Source organism: Anolis sagrei, chromosome 12, assembly GCF_037176765.1.
Source record: "Anolis sagrei isolate rAnoSag1 chromosome 12, rAnoSag1.mat, whole genome shotgun sequence".
In the NCBI taxonomy this organism is placed as follows: Eukaryota; Metazoa; Chordata; class Lepidosauria; order Squamata; family Dactyloidae; genus Anolis; species Anolis sagrei.
The window spans coordinates 10641-24099 of record NC_090032.1 but is presented as its reverse complement, the minus strand read 5'-3'; the positions used below and the strand labels follow the sequence as shown (position 1 = coordinate 24099).

The window sequence follows — 13459 nt, the reverse complement described above, 5'->3', positions numbered from 1 at the left end:
GGCGGAGACTCAACCGGGGAAGTGCCATTTAGATATATGCTAAGGCAGAAGCTCAACAGGTGCAGCTTCTGCCCAATAAAACTCATAGAAAGACACAGATCAGGCAGAAGCTCAACTGGGGAAGCACCATTGAGCAATATTCTGAGATGGAAGCTCATCAGGTGGAGCTTCTGCTGAATAAGACCCATAGAAAGGCACTAATCAGGTGGAAGCTCAACCGGGAGAGTCCCATTTAGATATATGCTCATTGGGGCAGCTTCTGCTCAATAAGACCCATAGAAACACACAGAGCAGGCGGAGACTCAACGGGGGAAAGTCTCATTTGGATATGTGCTAAGGCAGAAGCTCAACAGGTGCAGCTTCTGCCCAATAAAGCCCATAGAAAGACACAGATAAGGCAGAAGCTCAACAGGGGATACTCCATTGAGCAATATTCTGAGGCAGAAGCTCATCAGGTGGAGCTTCTGCTGAATAAGACCCATAGAAAGGCACTAATCAGGTGGAGACTCAACTGGGGAAGTCCCATTTAGATATATGCTAAGGCAGAAGCTCAACAGGTGCAGCTTCTGCCCAATAAAACCCATAGAAAGACACAGATTAGGCAGAGACTCAACATGGGAGACTCCATTTAGCAATATTCTGAGGCAGAAGCTCATCAGGTGGAGCTTCTGCTGAATAAGACCCATAGAAAGGCACTAATCAGGCAGAGACTCAACTGGGGAAGTCCCATTTAGATATATGCTAAGGCAGTAGATCATCAGGTGCAGCTTCCCCTCAATAAAAGCCATGGAAAGAAACAGATCAGGTGGAAACTCAACTGGGGAAGCTCCATTTAGCAATATCCTAAGGTGGAAGCTCATTGGGGCAGCATCTGCTCAATTAAGACCCATAGAAAGACACAGATCAGGCAGAGACTCAACGGGGAAAGTGCCATTTAGATATATGCTAAGGTGGAAGCTCAACAGGGCAGCTTCTGCTGAATAAGATTCATAGAAAGACACAGACCAGACAGAAACTCAACTGGGAAAGCTCAATTGAGAAATATGCTAAGGCGGAAGCTCATCAGGTGCAGCTTCTGCCGAGTAAGACACATAAAAAGGCACACACAGACCAGGCAAAGATTCAACTGGAAAAGTCCCGTTTAGCAGTATCCTAAGGTGGAAACTCATCAGGTGCAGCTTCTGCTTAAAAACACCCAAATAGAAAGACACAGACCAGGTGGAGACTCAACTGGGGAAGTCCCATTTATCTATATGGTAAGGCAGTAGCTCATCAGGTGAAGCTTCCACTCAATACAAGCCATGGAAAGACACAGATCAGGCGGAAACCCGACTGGGGAAGCTCCATCCTAATATGCTAAGGTGGAAGCTCATCAGGTGCAGCTTCTGCTGAATAAGACTCATAGAAAGGCACAAATCATGCAGAGACTCAACTGGGGAAGTCCCATTTAGATATATGCTAAGGTGGAAGCTCATCGGGTGCAGCTTCTGCTCAAAAAGACCCAAAGAAAGACACAGAACAAGCAGAAACCCAGCCGGGGAAGTCCCATTGAGCAAGATCGGGGGTGGCTTTTGCTCAATAAGATTCCTAGAAAGACACAGACCAGGCGGAAACTCAACCGGGGAAGCTCCATTGAGCAATATCGTAAGGCAGAGAAGAGCACAGCTCAGGCGGAAGCTCCACCGGGGAAGTCCCACTTAGCTATGAGCCAAGGCTGAAGCTCATCAGGGGCAGCTTCCGCTCAGTAATACCTATAGAAAGGCACAAGTCAGGCGGAAACCCAACGGGAGAATCTCCCTTGAGCCATACTCTGAGGCAGAAGCCCGTCAGGGGCAGCTTCCGAGGAAGGAGACCCACAGAAAGAGGGGCAGGCGCAGGCAGGCAGGCAGGCGGGGGCGCCACCGGGGAAGACCCTTGCCTTGAACGACCCCCCCCCCCCGGCCAAGGCCCTACAGGGAGAGGGAGGGGGGGTCCCCTTCCCAACCCCCCAACTCTGACGCGCCTCCTGCACTTGGCTCTCTGCTTCCGGCTTCCGGTCCCGTGGCCCCAGAGGGTGGAGGGCAGCGCTTCCGGTCAGGGGGCTAGCCACGCCCACCCGAGGAGGCGGAGGAGGCGGGGCCTAGAAAGGGGCGGGGCCTCGCCTCCTGATTTGCATCCCAGGATTGTTTTGCAGGCTGAATTCCAAGGGAGTGCCCCCCAAAACGATTCCCTCCCCCCACTGAAATGCCCTCACTCACTCCTGATGGGACAGGGCAGCCCAGCAGAGGGCAGAGGGGCCCTATTCCTGATTGAACATGGCAACCCATAGGGCATATGGATCCCTCAAGGCAGAGGAGCCCCTTTCATGATTGATCATGGCAACCCATAAAGCAGAGGAGCCCACTCCAAGGCACCACATGGCAACCCATGGAGTGTTGATCCTCGAAGGCGGAGGAGCCGTATGCCTGGCCTCACATGGCACCCCATGGCATGCGGATCCTTACAGGCAGAGGAGCTCCTCTCTTGATTGAACATGGCAACCCACATGGCAGAGGAGCCCTCTTCCTAGCATCACATGGCAACCCATGTCAGGCTGATCCCTATATTTGGCAAGACATTGGGCCTATTGATTCCTAAGGGCAGAGGAGCTCCTCTCATGATTGAACATGGCATCTCCTATGGAGAGGAGCCCTCTTCCTAATTTAACACAGCACCCCATGGCACGCGGATCCCTATCTATGGCAACCCAAAGGGCCTATTGATTCCTAAGGGCAGAGGAGCCCCTCTCATGACTGAACATGGCAACCCACAGGGCAGAGGAGCCTTGTTCCTGGCAACTATGACATATTGATCCCTCAAGGGCAGAGGATTCCTAAGGGCAGAGGAGCCTCTCTCATGACTGAACATGGCAACCCATAGGACAGAGGAGTCCTATTCCTGGCATCACATGGCAACCCATATGGCCTAGGATTCCCTAAAGGCAGAGGAGCCCCTTTCATGATTAAATAGGGCAACCAGTGGCATATTGATCCTTACAGGCAGAAGAACTCCATTCCTGATTTAACAGAGCAACCCGTGGCACACTGATCCCTATCTATAGCAACCCAAAGGGCCTATTGATTCCTAAGGGCAGAGGAGCCCCTCTCATGACTGAACATGGCAACCCACAGGGCAGAGGGGCCTTGTTCCTGGCATCACGTGACAAGCCATGGCATGTCGTTCCTTACAGGCAGAGGAGCCCTCTTCCTCATTTAACATGGCAACCCACAGGGTATGTTGTTCCTCAAGGCGGAGGAGCCCGATGCCTGGCATCCCGTGGCAACCTATGGCATGTTGTTCTTCAAAGGTGGAGGAGCCCAGTTCCTGATTGAAGGTGGAAACCACAAGCAGATTGATTGATCCTTAAAGGCGGAGGAGCCCGATGCCTGGCATCACAGGGCAACCCATGGCATAGTGTCCCTTAAAGGCAGAGGTGCTCCTCTCATGACTGAACATGGCAACCCAGAGGGCAGAGGAGCCTTGTTCCTGGCATCACATGGCAACTATGACATATTGATCCTCAAAGGCTGAAGAACTCAATTCCTGATTTCACATGGCAACCCATAAGGCATATTGATCTCTCAAGGCAGAGGAGCCCTTTTCATGACTGAACATGACAACCCGTAAAGCAGAGGCATCACATGGCCACCCATGGCGTGTGGTTCCTTAAAGAACCCTGTTCCTGATCTCACAGGGCAATCAATGCCCCCTGAATCCCTCAAGGCAGAGGAGTCCCTTCTTAGATTGAACATGGCAACCCACATGGCAGAGGAGCCCTGTTTCTGGCATCACGTGGCAACCCATATGGCATATTGATCCTTCAAGGGCGGAGGAGCGCTCTCCATGCGTGAACATGGCAACCCAGGGGGGCAAAGGCCGTGGCAGGGGCCCCACGGGTGTTCCTCTGCGCCCACCGCATTCCGGGTCCTGTTTGCACACGCCAGCGAGCCACGCCTTTGGCAATCAGCAGCCCTGTTATGATTTATCTCGGTTGATTGACAGGACGGAGAGAAAGGGCCAAAGCTGAGCCAGAGTCAATACTCCGTTCAGGCGTGGGTGCTTCACTTTATCATTATTTATTTTCCTAAATTATTAGTGTTACTTTTCCTAGTAGTACTAATAATTTAGTACTATTTCTTCCTCTGAAATATTATTATACTTTATCATTATTATAACTATTATCTCTTTTCCTAATTTTTATTATTTCTTTTAATAAATTATCATTATTCTGAAATATTTGTTTTTCCTATGCTATTGTTATTCTTTCCCTACATTCTTATTCTCATCGTTATATATGATTATTCTTTTCCTCAACTGTTATTTTTATATCTCTATTATTATTATTATTATTATTATTATTACTGTTATTATTTTCCTAAATTATTATTCACATTTTCCTAAATTACTTATTTATTCCTCTTCCTCTCTTATTATTTTTATTATTATATTTTCCTCTATTGCTATTCTATTACTATTATTTCTTTTCCTAAATTATTATTGGTAGGATATATCATTACTATATTATTAGATTTATCTCTACTATTATGTATTTTCCCAAATTATTATTATTATTACTATTACTATTTATTTTCCTATATTATTATTTATTATATTCTCATTTAATAGTACTATTGAGATTTTTATTTATTTTCCTAAATTATCATTATTATTTCTATTACTATTTATTTCCCTATATTATTATTATTATTATTATTATTATTATTATTATATTCTCATTTAATAGTACTATTGTGATTTTTATTTATTTTCCCAAATTGTTATTATTTCTATTACTATTTATTTTCCTATATTATTATTATTATTATTATTATTATTATATTCTCATTTATTAGTCCTATTGAGATTTTTTATTTATTTTCCTAAATTATTATTATTATTATTTCTATTACTATTTATTTCCCTATATTATTATTATTATTATTATTATTATTATATTCTCATTTAATAGTACTATTGTGATTTTTATTTATTTTCCCAAATTGTTATTATTTCTATTACTATTTATTTCCCTATATTATTATTATTATTATTCCCATTTATTAGCACTACTGTGATTTTTATTTATTTTCCTAAATTATTATTATTATTATTCTTATTATTATTATTATTATTTCTATTACTATTTATTTTCCTAAATTATTATTATTATTATTATTATTATTATTATTTCTATTACTATTTATTTTCCAAAATTATTATTATTATTATTATTATTTCTTTTCCTACATCATCATATATCTTTGCCAACCTCTGTTACTATTGCTGTTATCATTTCCTTTTCTAATTATTATTATTATTATTATTATTATTATTTACACAAAAGCACAGTATGTCACAGCAAACGAGATCTATATGCTGGATTTCGTATTATGAGTATGATTATGATTATTTCCCTTTCTGCAGGGCTGAACGTGGCTTGTGGGAATGCGACACGACATGGGACTAAAGATCAGGGTCGGAATCCCGAGATTAGATCTCAACCCATAAAAGTCCAGGTGGAATTTGCCCAGGTTTTGAAAGGTAAACCGGTCAGAGATTTGGCCTCAGATTGGAAACCATGAGAAGGATGCATTTTCAAGCCATACACATTCCAGTTGCGCAACAATGCGCGCTGATGCCTTGGAGCAAGCCTCGCGGCCGTGGCATTTCACAAAAGCTGTGACAGGTTTCACAAAACCTAGTTTCCCCAATATATTATTATTATTATTATTATTATTATTATTATTGTCATGATAATAAACCCATCAGAATATATAAACATGAAATCATAACAATTCAGTTGTGTTGTGGAAGGTTTGCATGGCCAGAATCACTGGGTTGCGGTGAGTTTTTCAGGCTGCATGGTCATTTTCCAGCAGCATTCTCTCCTGACATTTCGCCCACATCTGCAGCAGGCATCCTCAGAGGTTGTAAGGTCTGTTGGAAACGAGGCAAGTGGGCCGTGTATGTGTGTGTGAGGAATGATGTCCCGGGTGGGAGAAAGCACTCTTCTTGTCCCTTGGAGGCAAGTGTGAACGTTGCCATTGGCCTCCTTGGTTAGCATTGAACAGCCTTGCAGCTGCAAAGTCAACCAGGGAGGGTCTCTGCCTAGAGGCAGCCTGGCCATCAGAATATATAAACATGAAATCATAACAATTCAGTTGTGTTGTGGAAGGTTTGCATGGCTGGAATCACTGGGTTGCTGTGAGTTTTTCAGGCTGCATGGCCATTTCCCAGCAGCATTCTCTCCTGACATTTCGCCCACACCTACGGCAGGCATCCTCAGAGATTGTAAGGTCTGTTGGAAATGAGGCAAGTGTGTGTGTATATATATATATACCTGGGAGAAAGCACTCTTCTTGTCTCTTGGAGGCAAGTGTGAATGTTGCCATTGGCCTCCTTGGTTAGCATTGAATGGCCTTGCAGCTGCAAAGTCAACCAGGAAGGGTCTCTGCCTAGAGGCAGCCTGGCCTTTGTTGCCTGGAGGCACCCTCTGTCATACGACCTCCCAAGTGGAAGAAAGGACTCTTGTCTGTGGGAGGCACGTGGGAATGCTGCTGCCATGAGCCAACTTTGCCTTGAAAGGTCAGGCAATGCTAATCAAGGAGGGCCGTTCCCACTTGCCTCCCACGGACAAGAGTCCTTTCTCCCACTCTGGACATCATTCCACAGGGAGATATGTAAACCTCACTTGCATATCTCCGAGGATGCCTGGCATAGATGTGGGCGAAATGTCAGGAGAGAGTGCCGCTGGTGAAAATAAGAGAGTCAGGATTTCCTGGCCGGTGGGTTGGAAAACGGCATTTCTAGAGAGTTGTTTACTTTATGCAAATCCCTCTTTCCCCAAACATCTCCCTGTTGTCCTGGTTTGCCTCCGGGCCCTTCCCGGCTCCATCTGCAACGCATTAGTCCCGGCTTGTTTTTAATCCCAAAAGCAATTGGAACAAGATGTTGTTTTCGTCCTTTCGCTTAATTATGATAATTCTTTATGAAGGAGGAATGCAAAGAGAGGCGTGCCTGGCCCACCATTGGCTTTGCTCTGCGACAAGAAGGACGAAAAGAAGGAAAAAGAGGGAGGAAAAGAGGGAGAAAGAAGAGAAGGAAGAGAAAAGAGTCTGAATAGAAGAGAGAAAGAGGGAAGAAGGGAAGAGAGAAAAGAGGTTGGAAAGAGAGAAAAATGGAAGTAAAGAGAATGAAAAGAGAAGAGAATGAAAAGAAAGAGGGATGAAAGAGGAGAAGTGAGAATGAAGGGAAAAGAAAAGGAAGGGAGAAAGAATGGAAAATAAATGGAACGGAAATAAAGAGAATGATGGGAAGAGAGAAAAGGGATTGAAAAGAGAAGGAAGGGAGGAGAAAAGAGAACGTAGAGAAGAGAAAGAGGGGTGGAGGAAAGAATGAAGGGAGGAGAAAAGACAATGAAGGAAAGAGAGCAAAGAGAGGAGAAGAGGATAGAAGAAAGAATGAAAGGAGGAGAAAAGAGAATGAAGGGAGGAGAAAAAAGACATGGAAGAGAACAAAGAGAGAAAAGGGATTGAAAAACAGGAGAAAAGAGAATGAGGAGAACAAAGGGAAGAAACTAAATGGAGGAGAAAAGAGGAAGGAAGAAGAGAATGAAGGAAGAATAAAAAAGAATGGAAAAGAGGACAAAAGACGATGGAAGAGAACAAAGAGAGAAAAGAAATTGAAAAGAGGAGAAGAAAATGAAGGAAAGAGAAAAAAACAAAGGGAAGAAACTAAAAGGAGGAGAAAAGAGGAAGGAAGAAGAGAATGAAGGGAGAATAAAAAAGAATGGAAAAGAGGACAAAAGACGATGGAAGAGAGTGAAGAGAGGAGAGAGATTGAAAAGAGGAGGAAAAGTGGAAGTAGGAGAAAAGAGGAGGGATGAAGGGAGGAGAAAAGGGAACAAAAGGAAGAGAAAAAAGAAGGAAGGGAAGAGAGAAAGAAAGTGAAGAGAGGAGAAGAGGATAGGAGAAAGAATGAAAGGAGGAGAAAAGAGAATTGAAGAGAAGAGAGGAAAATGAAGGAAAGAGAGTGTAAGGAGGAGAAAAGACAATGGAAGAGAACGAAGAGAGAAAAGGGATTGAAAAGAGAAGGAAAGAGAATGAATAGAAGAGGAAAAGAGGATGGAAGAATGAATGAAGGGAGAGGAAAAGAGAATTTAAGAAAAGAGAACGAAGGGAAGAGAGGAAAGATTGACAAGAGGAGGAGAAAATGAAGGAAAGATAAAAGAGAATGAAGGGAAGAGATTGAAAGGAGGAGAAAAGAGGAGGGAAGAAGAGAATGAAGGGAGGATAAAAGAGATTGGGAGAGAGAAAAGACAACGGAAGAGAATGAAGGGAAGAGAGAAGAGATTGAAAAGGGGAGGGAAAAGGGGAAGGGTGAAGGGACGGGAAAAGGGGATGAAAGGAAGAGAAAACAAAGGAGGATGGAAGAAAAGAATGAAGAGAGGAGAAAAGACTGAAGGGAAGAGAGAAAAGAAAGTGAAGAGTGGAGAAAAGAGGATGGAAGAAAGAATTAAGGGAGGAGAAAAGACAATTGAAGAGAACGAAGAAAGAAAAGGGATTGAAAAGAGAAGGAAGAGAAGAGAATGAAGGGAAGAGAGATTGAAAAGAGGATAAAAGAGGAGGGAAGAAGAGAATGAAGAGAAGAGATTGAAAGGAGGAGAAAAGAGGAGGGAAGAAAGAATTAAGGGAGGAGAAAACACAATTGAAGAGAAGAGAGAGGAAAATGTAGGAAAGAGAGTGTAAGGAGGAGAATAGGCAATGGAAGAGAACGAAGAGAAAAAGAGGATTTAAAAGAGAAGGAAGAGAAGAAAACGAAGGGAAGAGAGAAAAGAGACTGAAAAGAGGAGAAAAGAGGAGGGAAGAAGAGAATGAAGGGAGGATAAAAGAGATTGGAAAAGAGGAGAAAAGATGATGGAAGAGAGTGAAGGGAAGAGAAGAGAGATTGAAGAGAGGAGGAAAAAGTCGGAGGAGGAGAAAAGAGGATGAAGGGAGTAGGATGGAAGAAAAGAATGAAGAGAAGAGAGAAAAGAGAGCGAAGGGAGGAGAAGAGGATAGAAGAAAGAATGAAAGGAGAAAAGAGAATGAAGGGAAGAGAGAAAAGAAAGTGAAGAGAGGAGAAAAGAGGATGGAAGAATTAAGGGAGGAGAAAAGACAACTGAAGAGAAGAGAGAGGGAAATGAAGGAAAGAGAGTAAGGAGGAGAATGGAAGGGAATGGAGAGAGAAAAGGGATTGAAAAGAGAAGGAAGAGAAGAGAACAAAGGGAAGAGAGAAAAGAGATTGAAAAGAGATGGAAAAGAGGAGAGAAGAAGAAAATGAAGGGAGGATAAAAGAGATTGGAAAAGAGGAGAAAAGACGATGGAAGAGAATGAAGGGAAGAGAGAAGAGAGATTGAAAAGGGGAGGGAAAAGTGGAAGGAGGAGAAAAGAGAAAGGATGAAGGGAGGAGACAAGAGAGTGAAGGGAGGAGGATGGAAGAAAAGAATGAAGAGAGGAGAAAAGAGTTGGAGGAGAGAAAAGAGGCTGGAAGAAGGGAACGAAGGGAGGAGAAAAGAGGGCGAAGGGAGGGAAGAAGGGAGGAGGGCAGGGCCTGGAATGGGCCCCAGTTTGGAGGCGCAGCTCCTCCCAGTTTGGAGAGGCCTCCCAGTTGTGGTTGTGTGCAGGGCTGGAGCGCATTGAGCGCATGATGTGCCGCCTTGGCCTCCCTCTTGCGCAATCCCAGGCCAATGCCCAATGGACACTCCTTCTTCTTCTTCTTCCCTATTCAAGCCTATGGGGAAAGCACATTCTTCCAAAACAACCCTCCCTTGAGCGCCTTTCCCTTTCCAAAAAAGCCTTCCTTTGGGCACCAAAGAATTCCCTCCCGCCTTCATACGCACCATCGCGGCCGTCTATTATCATGATACACAATATAATAATAATACACACACACACAGATACAAATCAAGGTTTGCCTGCCTGAGCCACAAACATTATTAGATTAGGTTCTTGTGGGTTTTTTCGGGCTATAGAGCCTGCATCTACTACCTCTGAGGATGCTTGCCATAGATGCAGGCGAAACGTCAGGAGAGAATGCCTCTAGAACATGGCTCTGTAGCCCGAAAAAACCCACAAGAACCTAGTGATTCCAGCCATGAAAGCCTTCGACAATACATTATTAGATTATAGGAGTATAATATTATTATAATTATATATATATATATATATATATATATATATATGAATGATACTTATTTAAATTGATGTGTAGATAATATATTCTATACATGATATATAATATACATGTTGCGATAATTAAGGATATAGAAAAAATATGTAAGTGGGGTATCAATAAACATTTATCATAATATAATAATAATATCTCTTTTTGAGTCTGCTTGCCAAGAGAAAAACAACAACAATAATATCTGAGTCTTCTTGCAGAGATATAAACTAATTAATAATGATGATGATAATAATAATAATAATAACACGTATGATCCAATTCAGCAGCCAGCAGAGTGTCTGCTGTGGACTCATCTTGTTGTGTTTATAATAATAATAATAATAATAATAATAATAATAATAATAATAATAAATATAATAGCCAGCAGAGTGATCTTATCTGCTGTGGACTCATCTTGTTGTGTTTCCAATAATAATAATAATAATAATAATAATAATAATAATAATAATTGCACGTATGATCCAACTCAGCAGCCAGCTCTGGACTCATCTTGTTGTGTTTCTAATAATAATAATAATAATAATAATAATAATAAATTTCAGTTTCCTTGTGGAATGAAAAACAACAACAATAATAATATGTCTATTTGAGTCTCCTTGCAGAGATATAAACAAATAATAATAATAAATAAAATAATATTATAATATATTATAACAATATTATAATAAAATAAGATAATTAATATTATATTATTATTGTATTATATTATAATAAAACATAATATAATATAATAATATTATATTAAAATATATTATGTTAAAATACATAATAATATAATATAATAATACCAGAAATAATATGCTTATGAGTCTGGTGTGTTGTCAAAAGCTTTCATGGCCGGAATCACAGGCTTTGAAGCTGCAAGGCCATTTAATGCCACTCAGCCTGGCCAATGGCAACATTCCCACTTGCCTCCGGCAGACAAGAGTTCTTTCTCCCACCCAGGACATTATTCCTCAGGGGGTGTCTCCAGGCAACAAAGGCCAGGCTACCTCTATGCAGAGACCCTCCCTGATTGACTTTGGAGCTGCAAGGCCATTCAATGCTAAACCAGCTGACCAATGGAAACATTCCCAAGAATTCTTTCTTCCTCCCACCCTGGACATAATTCCACAGGGAGATAGAGAGAGAGAGAGAGAGAGAGAGAGATAGATAGATAGATAGATAGATAGATAGAGATAGATAGATAACATAGATATCCCATTTTCCTAGTTTCCAGCAGACCCCTCAACCTCTGAGGATGCCTGCCGTAGATGTGGGCGAAACATCAGGAGAGAATGCTTCTGTAACATGGCCACATAGCCCAGAAAACTCGCAGCAACCGAGTGTGTATGAGTCTCCTTGCAGAGAGAGAAAAATGGGGTATCAATAAATATTAATAATCATAAAATAATAATAAACAGAGGCTGGATGGCCATCTGCCAGGGATGATTTGCTGGGGGGGGGGGGGGTTGGACTAGATGGCCCACGGGGTCTCTCCCAACTCTAATATGGTATGATTCTAATAACAATATCCTAATGCGTGGCTGCAAACCCCGATCCGCTTAGATATTGTTTATTGTTTAGATATTGTTTATTGACTAAACAATTATTGATGAAACAATATCTATGTTTGTTTACTTGCAATGTGGGGTCAATCACGATAACAACAAGAGGCATAACAAGGCATCCCACTGCAAGGGGAGGCTCTGTGTGAGTGTGTGTGTGCCTCCCCTTTGCTCTTACCTGGGACCAGGTGAGGCCAAGTGGAGCACCCCCCCCCGCTTACCTGCAACGGCGGAGTCGGTGCCCGTCTGGCTGGCCTTTGCTCTCTGCGCAGAGAGAGAGAGAGCGAGTCTGGCTGCTCAGCCCCTCCTCCTGCTGCTCGCCTGTCAACACGGAAGAGGCCCTCCTTCCCTGCAAATGGGAGCCTGGAACCGGGCCCAGAACCCTTGGCAGCCTCCAGGCGGGAGCGGGATTTGGCACACAGCACACACGCTTCCACACACATGTGCAGAAGGGCGTGTTTGCCTTTGTTACAAGAAGTGCCCCAAAATGGACCCCCTCAAAGGACACCTTGGAGAAGACTATCTAGTGGCCCCAGAGAGAGGAGGGTGGTCCACACGACGGGGGTCCAAAGCGGGTCGAAGGAGGAAGACCACGTCCCTCCGTTTTCCTGGACACCAACATGGGAAACGGGGAAAGGGAATGACAACTGCTTCAACTTTCCTCTGTGTAAAATAAACTGAACAGAGCTGACCTAACAAGAAAGGACCGAACAGAGATCAAGAGAAAGAAGGTGGCGAGACTGTATGGAAGATCTCTACAGGGAGGATAGTCATATCAAGGATAGCTTGGACGGTGGTGGGAATTAGAACCAGGCATCCCGAGGAGTGAGGTTGAATGGGCCTCAAGAAGCACTGCTCAGAACAAGGCAGCAGGAGACAACGGGATCCCAAGACAGCAAGAGACGATGGGATCTCAAGGCAGCAGGAGACAACGGGATCCCAAGGCAGGAAGAGAAAACGGGATCCCAAGGCAGGAGGAGACAACGGGATCACAAGGCAGCAGGAGATGACAAGATCCCAAGGCAGCAGGAGATGACGGGATCCTAAGGAAGGAGGAGAAGATGGGACCCCAAGGCAGCAGGAGACAACAGGATCCCAAGGCAGGAAGAGACGATGGGATCCCAAGGCAGAAAGAGACAACGGGATCCCAAGGCAGCAGGAGATGACAGGATCCCAATGCAGCAGGAGACAGGATCCCAAGGCAGAAAGAGACAGTGGGATCCCAAGGCAGAAAGAGACAATGGGATCCCAAGGCAGCAGGAGACGACAGGATCCCAGCTGAACTGTTTAAAATCTTGAAAGATCAAGGTGTTGCATGCCATGTGCCAGCAAATATGGAAATATGACACTAGATTGGCCCTCTCCCTCTTGGCCTTTAGAATGGAACTCAAAACCTGGTTATGGGACCAAGCGTTCAAACATGTCGAGGGAGCAATTTAGAATGAGACCCAATTTGTGTGAATGGACTGACCTGGACTATGATTTCAAGCCTGTGTGATTTAAACAATGTTTTAGGAATTGTATGTTTAGGAACGAATGCCTGTTGTGAAGCTGCCCTGAGTCTGTTATAGAACTCCAATATGCTGATGATAATGTAATTCTGTGCTCATTCAGAAGACCTACAATGTCTGTTATAGAACTCTAATATGCTGATGATAATGTAGTCT

The 13459-nt window shown here is 43.4% G+C and overlaps 1 protein-coding gene across 4 annotated transcripts in view; it reads right to left on the bottom strand.

Moving 5' to 3' along the window:
* LOC132763267 (aldehyde dehydrogenase family 3 member A2-like) overlaps positions 1 to 12114 on the bottom strand; it is a 31587-nt gene extending 19473 nt beyond the window's left edge. For 2 of the 4 annotated variants that reach the window (XM_067472259.1, XM_067472263.1), the window contains exon 1: positions 12014 to 12114. The gene's annotated coding sequence lies outside the window, so the exon portion shown is untranslated. Of the gene's footprint in view, positions 1 to 1751; positions 1983 to 2002; positions 2082 to 12013 lie in introns of those variants that run through there. The other 2 variants (XM_067472260.1, XM_067472261.1) reach the window with 2 other exon arrangements.
* Between the last annotated feature and the right edge of the window lie 1345 nt (positions 12115 to 13459).